Raw genomic sequence first — 9,419 nt, 5'->3', positions numbered from 1 at the left:
CCCCCACCACTCCAGCAACCCTCAGTTTGTTTCCTGAGATTAAGAATTCCTCATATCACTGAGGTCATATGATACTTGTCTTTCTCTGATTGACTTACTTCGCTCAGCATAACACCCTCCAGTTCCATCCAATATTTATTTATTTATTTATTTACTGATTCACTTATTTACTTTTTAAATTCCGGTATAACTTACAATGTTATATTAGTTTCAGGTGTACAATACAGTGATTCAACACTTCCATACATCACTCCGTGCTTAACGCTGATAAAGTGAACTCTTCATCCTCTTCGCCTATTTCACCTCTCCCCCTACTTGCCTCCCCCCTGGTAACCATCAGCTTGTTCTCTATAGTTAAGATTCTGGGTTTTTTGTCTCTCTTTTTTTTATTTGTTCAATTGTTTTGTTTCTTAAGTTCCACATATGAGTGAAATCATATAGTATTTGTCTTTCTCTGACTAAGTTATTTCACTTATTTATTTCACCTTATAGGTCTATCCATATTGTTGCAAATGGCAAGATCTCATTCCTTTTGATGGCTGCATAATATTCCATTGTATATATAGACCACATCTTCTTTATCCATTCATCTCCTTGACCATATTCTATTGCTCAATGCTGTCACAGAACATGCCAGGATTCCAAAGGAGGGCCTTGGTGAAGTGCCAGGGAGAAAATCTCATAGTCTTCAGAAATCCACGCTACTCTCTATTATAAAAGCACTCTCTCTCTGTCTTTCCCACTCTTTCTTCCTACCCCCCAACATTTTCTAAATCAGAATTTCTTAAAATATTATTGTGCTAAGTACTCCCTTGCCTGCAAGAAATGACAGCGGTTTAAACAAGAGAAGATATTTTTCTTTCATTATAAGAAATATGAAAAAGAAAAGTTGTAGGGATTGCTTCAGCTGTTCAAGGTTGCCCTCAAAGGCCATGCTCTTTCTTTCTGCTCTGCCAACATTGGCATCTGGGCTTTCATCATCATGCTTATCCTCATGGTCACACGATGGCTGCCACACTTCCAGACATCAAATCTGAACAGGGTTCTGTTTAGGACTCGTTGGATTAAAGTACATGTCACATGGCCAGAACTAGATGAAAGGGAGGCTAAGAAAGAGAGAATGGAGCTCGGGAGATTACTGTGCCACACAATATCAGAGCTCCATTATCAAGGAAAAAGTGGGGAATGGATATTTAATAAGCGAAAGCTGTACCACATTATGTCACCCGCATTTATGTGTGTAGGTCATTGTTGGGTACTTGGTGGGTAGTAGGTGTGATGCAATGTTTGAGATGGTGGCCATGATGGGTTGGGAAGTCAGGACTCCAGGTCACCTCCTCTAAGGGGGTTCCTTACTCCTCACCCTGCGATAGAATTAACAACGACATCTGCCCAACAATACTCAGTACAGACTTTAATCAAAGCACTTAAGGATACCTGGCCGGCTCAGTCAGAAGAGCATGCAACTCTTGATCTCAGGGTCATGAGTCCAAGCCCCATGTTGGGATAGAGATTACTTAAAAAAAAAAAAAAGCACTAGAAAGGCGTTATGACTCTTTTAAATTAACATTTCTGTCTCCTTTTTCTAGATTGTGACCCCTTGATGTCAGGGACCAGGATTTGTTCACCTTTGGGTCCTCATCACCTAACATAGGTTGGGGAAATGAATGTGATATTGAGTTACAGTTTTGGAGAAACTTTTGATGGCGGAAGGCCTACTGAGGGAGTGTGGAAGTCAGAGAAAGAGAAAACAAAGCAGGAGAAACATTCAGGACCAGAGTTTTCTTGAAAAACAGGAATATAAGGGACATGAGTTAGCACGTAAAATTACTTTTGCTGATACCATAAAAAGAGTAAGAAAAAAATACAGAAAGTGGTTAAAGAAAGTCAAAATGAGGAGGAAGCACAAAAGGAAGGGAGAAAAGAAGGGAAAGAAGAAAGGGAAGGGATCTATTTGTTTCGTGGGGTGGCTGTAACAAATGAACACAAATTTGGTGGCTTAAAACCACCGAACTTAAAAATTGATGCTTTCCCAGTTCCGGAGGCCGGAAGTCTGAGCTCAGTATCCAGGGGCTGAAATGAAAGTGTTGGCGGGGCTGGAGACGCTAGCCCCCTTGGAGGGTCTGGTGGCCACTGACATTCCTTCACACTGTGGCCACATCACCCCATCCCTGCCCTTCTGGTCATATGGCCTCCGCCTCTCTGTGTGACATCCCTCTGTCTCTCTCCTGTAAGGGACCCTTGTGATGGCATTTAGGCCCCTGCCACAAATAACCCAGGATAATCTCTTCATCTCAATATCCTTAACTTATTTACATCTGCAAAGTCTCTTTTGCCCAATAATATCGCATTCCGGCTTCCAGGGATTAGGGCATGCATTTCTTTAGGGTAAGGGGCATTTTGCAGCCTGGCTCAGTGGGAGAGAAGAAGGAGGAAGAGGAGAGAACATCACTGTGTCAGCCTCCCCCACTTGAAAGGGCCTTCCTTCAGAACAGTATTGCCCCCAAATCATTCTTTCTGCCGTCACCTGTAGGATCTTAGTTCTACGTAGGCCACACCCATGTCATCATAGGGTGGCCACAAGAATGCACCACTTGCGTCTCCGACTGCAGGGAGAGGTGGTCAGCCCTGGGTCCCCACTGCTGCTCTCTGAAACCCATCACTGCATTGAGGGCGAAGTCATGCTTCCCATGGCTTGTTCCAGCTGGTGTCGGAGCACAGCAGGGATACTGAGGCAGGCCCGTCCCTGGGGAGACATGGAACGCCTCTGAGAGATGACTGGGACTGAACCTTCCTTAGATCTGCCTGGCAGTCTCCGTACAATGCTTCAACCCGCCTTTCCCCCTCTCCCTCACTGGGGTGAGCCGTCTACTCAGACTGACTGCTCCCCCCGCCACCCCACTGCCACACTCTTCCTGGTTCCTTCTCCATTTTCTCTCACAGGCATATCCCCTAATAAGAGTCTTGTGCATTTAACCCCTGCTTGGTGTCTGATCCTTAGGCAATCTAGATTAGCACCTATTACCTACTTAATACTCATCTTTAGGGGCACCTGGGTGGCTCAGTCGATTAAGTGGCTACCCTCAGCTCTGGTCATTATTCCAGGGTCCTGGGATCGAGCCCCGCGTCGGGCTCTCTGCTCAGCAGGGAGTCTGCTTCTCCCTCTCCCTCTGTCCTTCTCCCCCACTTATTCTCTCTCTTTTTCTCTCAAATAAATAAATAAAATCTTAAAAAAAAATACTCATCTTTAAATAAGTCATTCAGTAAATGTATTTTGAAAGGAAATGTTGCATTCACTACTAGAAATAGAAATCGGATATCACTTGCCATAAATAGAAGAAAAGCTGAAAATAGAGATATAGACGAACAAAATTATGTTATTAAATTTTAGCCAGGTACCCATGGCTTATGTGCTCTAGGATCGAAGTCTGAGGTTGGCTTGCATTAAAGGGGGTCTGGTGAGCGTTACAGATGTGTTAAAAACCTATTAGCACCAAGCTAAGACTTTCTCCTGGACTTAGGAAGCTCAAAAGAGAATTAAAAAAAAAAAAAGTTTCTCACTTGAGACTTCTAAGTTAACACTTAACTGTAGACTAGCGAAAGTACCTCAAAAGTCCCAGAGTCTTGCACGTGATTGAAAATGATGAATTCATTATCTTGTGGTAGGAAAATTATTGAGATATTAATTTGTGTTTTTTTCTAGCATTACTTTTTTCTCCATTAACACCAATCAGGTAAATGCTCCTTCATGCTTTCTTGTCTTTGAGGAGGTCTATGTTGCAAAAGTGAAGTCTTTTTTTTTAAAGATTTTTTTTTTTTTTTAATTTGACAGGGAGAGACACAAAAAGAGAGGGAACACAAGCAGGGGGGGTGGGAGAGGGAGAAGCAGGCTTCCCGCGGAGCAGGGAGCCCGATGCGGGGCTCGATCCCAGGACCTTGGGCTCATGACCTGAGTTGAAGGCAGATGCTTAATGACTAAGACACCCAGGCGCCTGCAAAAGTGAAATCTTAAGAAGGCACCTCTCCCGACGTCTTAAAAGAAAGCCTAAAGTCGTGAGTGAGGAACAGAGGTATGGAGGCAACAGCATGAAGGGAGAGAAAGGGTCGCTCAGGCTAGAGAGGAGGACAGTGGTCCAGGATTCAGAGAGCAGCGAGGACCCTCCCGCTAGAGGTGGGATCTAGAGGGGTGGGGTGCCTTCATAGCTCAGGGGTTAGAGCACTGGGTTTATAGAAGGGAGGGAGAAGAAGGTGGCTTTGTGTCAAACCCACCACATTGGGATGGACCCTTGAGTCAAAGTAAAGACAATAAAATCATGTGACATTGTCTCCCACCCTGGTTTGTGGATCTGGATTTACATATACCTACAAGCATCTTCAGAATATTACATCAGTGGGGCGCCTGGATGGCTCAGTCGTTAAGCGTCTGCCTTCGGCTCAGGTCATGATCCCAGGGTCCTGGGATCGAGTCCCACATCGGGCTCCCTGCTCCGCAGGAAGCCTGCTTCTCCCTCTCCCACTCCCCCTGTTTGTGTTCCTGCTCTCTCTGTCTCTGTCAAATAAAAAAATAAAATCTTAAAAGAAAAGAATATTACATCAGTGATTTTATAGTGATAGTCAACTCACTCCCAGGTCATCCGTGTACATTTATATCTTGTGGTACCCAAAATAATAGAGATTTGTTGTTCCACGTGTATGCCCTTAATTTACATGCCCTCTGTCTCACAGGAGTAAGCTGATAATTAACTGTGGTCTGGTGACTTTTGGAAAACCAGCTTGTAGTTCATCGCAGAAGGACACATTGCCTTTTCCATGAGTCACGGGAGAGGAGAAAAGTAAGGCAGTGTCATTTTAATAGGTGTTTAGCTGCAACTCCTGGCAGCAAGTGAGAAAGCACAATTCCCAACTGGCTCAAGCAAAAGAGAGAGACCAAGAGATAGAAGAGTTTATTTGACCATGTAGACCTGCTTCAGGCAGGGATAGATCCAGGACTGTTATGAGGACTCAGTCTTGCTCTCCCATCTCTTGCTTTGCTCTCTCTGTGTTGGCTTCAACCTCAGGCAGCTGCTGGTGGCGAAGGTGGCTGGCTGCCCCAGGCTTGTATCCCCTCCTCTCTCAACCTCAGGGAAAGGGAGTCTCAGTTTGGATCTCATACGTCTGCCCTTGAAGCAATCACTGTGGCCCAGGGGAAGGCTCTAATTAACCAGGTGAGATGCCCGCCTCCCCCAGAAGGGGTGGAGTCAGCCTGCCCAGAACTGCACGTTCAACCACCAGAAGAAGGCGGGTCAGATGCCAGAAGGCAGGTGAAAATGCCAGGTGTCCTCCACAGGTAGACTCTTCCCTTCCCCACACGCACAGATGTGCCCAAGAGCAACGAGAGCTCATTAGTGTGGAAGACACACTGAGATCATGTTCTTAGAAAACTCAGTGTGTTTACAAACTGAGGAACCTGCAGGCAAGGGGGTCCCCCAAGTGGCACATCCCAGACCGACTGAGGACCCTATTGGGCTCACCGTTGTTTCTGTTGAGCTCGGGATGCACATTCTTGGCATCATGGTGCATCCCTAATGAGGGGCTTAAGAGCAGGGGTTCTTGACCTTTCTAAACCTCTCTTGTGAAATGGGTATAAAATGAGCATTTCTCTCTCACAAAAGATTGCTTATCTGCCTTTGGCTCAGGTCGTGATCTCAGAGTCCTGGGATCGAGTCCCACATCGGGCTCCTTGCTCAGCGGGGAGCCTGCTTCTCCCTCTGCCTCTGCTCGCTCTGCTTGTGCTCTTTCTCTCTCTCACTCTCTCTCTGGCAAATAAATAAATAAAATCTTAAAAAAAAAAGATCACTTAGTGAAACAGTATATGTCTAGGGCATATTACCCAGCATCTTGATCAGAGAAGGCATTCGATTAACATTGGCCGTTGTTATTTGAACAATAGAAAAATACTTCCTACAAGCACATTCACAAATATGATTCCATTTATTCTCATAGCAACCCTGTGAGGTAGGTGAGAGACACGTTATTATTCCATTTTAGGGATGAAGACACTGAGGCTCAAAAATTTAAATGATTTTGCCATATCCTTAGAGCTTCTCAGTGGCAGAGCCAGATTTCAAAGTCCAGTAGTTGGCTTCTCAATGCTACCTCCCTGTTACCCCCAAATCACAGTGCTGACCAAGAAAATGTGGGGATGCCTAAGGACAGCCTTCCAGAACAACACAGGCTATTTATGCCACTCTAAGACCAGCTCTGCCCAACAGAAATATGATAAGAACCACAGATGTAATGTTAAATTTTCTAGTAGCCACATAAAAAAGTCAAAACAAAGTAAAATGAAAACCCAAAATAACAAAAAAATGGAAGTTGATTTTATTACTATATTTTATGTAACCCAATATATCCATAATATTATCATTTCAACATGTAAATCAGCATACAAAACTATTAATGAAATATTTTAGAGTCTTTTTTTTGTAGTAAGTTTTCAAAAATCTGGTGTGTATTTTACATTGATTGCACATCTTAGTTCAGATCAGCCACATTTCAAGTGCTCAATAGCCGCATGTGACCAACCAGTGGTTCTTGTTTGGGACAGTGCAGGACTGGAGATTAGCACTTAGGGTTCCAGAAAAGCAGGAGGACAAAAGACAGGGGACTAAGGGAAGACATGTGGATTTTGCTTTAATGAGTTTAACCAGAACCTTGCAAATTATTCTAGAAAGAAGAGATTTAAAATAAGCACAAATGTTTTGTGGGTTAGTGTTGTTTTTATTCTGAATTACAGTAAAGCGGGGATGATGAGACACCATAATCTTGTCCTATATTAGAAGACAGCTAACTGAAGGTCTTAATGCTGTCCAGGGGACAGTGCCAGTTACAGAATAGATAAGCCAAGATGTGGCACAGAACCCACTGTAGCTAGCTGAATCAGAAAAGCAATTCATTAAAGGATGTTAGGTGGTTTGTGGAACCTCCAGGGTTCCACAAAGAATCACATAGAATCAGTCCTAGAATGGGGAAGCCTGAAATGTTGCTCAAACTGCAGTTCCTGGCTTCTCCGTAGGGGCTCTGTCGCTGCCATCTCGGGCCCAGAACACCAGAGCTCCTACCACCCTCCCGGAGCGCAGGACATGGCCACCCTGACCTGACCAGGGCCTCCTTCCTAAATAGAGTCTGTGGGTATATCCCACTCGTAGAACCTGGGTCACATTCTTGTACCCGTAGCAAGGGAGTCTGGGAAAGCTATTTTCTGGCTCCCTTGTGAGGAAGTGAGACTCATATAGAAAACTACCCAAAAGTAAAAGTGAACAAGCAGTACTAAGCTTCCTCAAGCATGGTGCATGTCCACTATGCCAGTTAATTTGGTTTTCTCTTTCATTTACTTATTTTTATTTATTTATTTTTTAAGTAGGCTCCATGCCCATCATGGGACTTGAACTCATGACCCTGAGATTGAAATTTGCATGCTCTACCTCCTGAGCCAGCCCAGAGCCCCTGGTTTTCTTTTAAAAATTATTGTGAAATAGGGACGCCTGGGTGGCTCAGTTGGTTAAGCGTCTGCCTTCAGCTCAGGTCAGGATCCCCGGGGGCCTGGGATTGAGACCCCACCCCCACCCCCCATCAGGTTCCCTGCTCAGCTGGGAGTCTGCAGCTCCCTCTGCCTCTGCCCCTCTCCCTGCTCTTGCGTGTGCTCTCTCTCTTGCAAGTAAACAAATAAAATCTTAAAAAAATTATTGTGAAATATATGATACAGACAAGAGTGATTATAATATGCATACACGGTTAAATAACGATAACAATTATTCTTATCCTCCAGGTTAAAAAATACAGCATTACTAGTACTTTGGAAACCCTGCCCCTATTTCCCTCCCTAATTTTGTTTTAAGATTTTATTTACTTATTTGTCAGATAGAGCAAGAGAGACAGAGAGAGAGAACACAAGCAGGGGGAGCTGCAGGCTCCCCGCTGAGCAGGGAGCCCAAAGCAGGACTTGATCCCAGGACCTGAGCCGAAGGCAGATGCTTAACTGACTAAGCCAACCAGGCATCCCTGTCCCTCCCTAATTTTATATTTGTTCCTCTCCCCAGATGATCATCACCACTATCTTGACTTTTGTATCATTTCTTGCTTTGCCTAGTATTTTTTGAAATTGAGATATAATTGACATATGACAGTTTATTAGTTTTAGGTGTATAATCTAGTGATTTGATACATGTATATATTACAAAATGATCACCATGATAAGTTTAGTTAACATTCATCACCACACATAATTATATATTTTTTTCTTACGATAGCTTTTAAGATCTACTCTCTCAGCAACTTTTGACTTTTTTAAAAATTAAGCTTTTCATTTTGAGATCATGTAGATTTACATGCAGTTGTGTACCTTTCATTCAATATCCCCCAGTGGTAAATTTTATAGAACTAGAAGACAGTGTCACCAGCAGGATATTGACATTGAGACAATCCGCAGTTCTTACTCAGATTGATCATTTGACTTGTACTCATTTGTGTGTGTCTGTGAGTGTGTGTGTGTGTGTGTGTGTGTGTGTGTGTGGAGTTCTATACAACTTTATCACATGTGTAAGCTTGGGTATCAACTACCACAGATCCTGAACACTTCCATCACCACAGGGGTCCCCGTGTTGCCCTTTTATAAATCCTTAACTCCTGACAATCTTTTCTCCACTAATCTTTTCTCCATTTTTATGTTTTTCTCATTTCAAGAATGTTATATAAATGGAATCAGAGAATACAAAACCTATGGAATTGCTTTTTTTTATTCGGCATAGCTCTCTAGAGATTCTTTCAGGTGGTTGGTTGGTGCTTAATGGTTTTAACATGTGGGTTTGAATTCCTAAGCAAGGTATTGTTTACTTTGATTCACTTTGTTTTCTTAAAGATTTTATTTATTTATTTGACAGAGACACATCGAGAGAGGGAACACAAGCAGGGGGAGTGGGAAAGGGAGAAGCAGGCTTCCCACCTAGCAGGGAGCCCAATGTGGGGCTCCATCCCAATGCCCTGGGACTACAACCCTAGCCAAAGTCAGACGCCCAGTGACTGAGCCACCCAGGCGCCCCTACTTTGAATCATTTTTAATAATCATTTGAATCTTACTGTACAATTCTTCTGTCACTTGCTTTTTTTCATTCAACAAGATGTATTTGAGATTGACCTTTGTTACTGTGTGTGACTGTGGGCCACTCATTTCCGCTGGGATGCATTTATCACAATATATTAATCCAATTAGTTATTGATGGGCATTCCAGTTGTATTCAGGTTTTTATATTTTTGAATATGATAAATGATGCAACCGTGAATATTCTTGCCTGTAATTCTGGGTGCAAAAGTGCAAGACTTTTTCTAAATTTAAAAAGTTGGAGTGGAATTTCTGGCTCATTCAATATGTGCATGTTTAATTT

The sequence above is a fragment of the Callorhinus ursinus genome, unplaced genomic scaffold (genome assembly GCF_003265705.2).
Source record: "Callorhinus ursinus isolate GAN/ISIS: 27379988/994484 unplaced genomic scaffold, GSC_fseal_2.0 scaffold29, whole genome shotgun sequence".
Lineage (NCBI taxonomy): Eukaryota > Metazoa > Chordata > Mammalia > Carnivora > Otariidae > Callorhinus > Callorhinus ursinus.
This window is presented reverse-complemented; position numbering follows the sequence as displayed.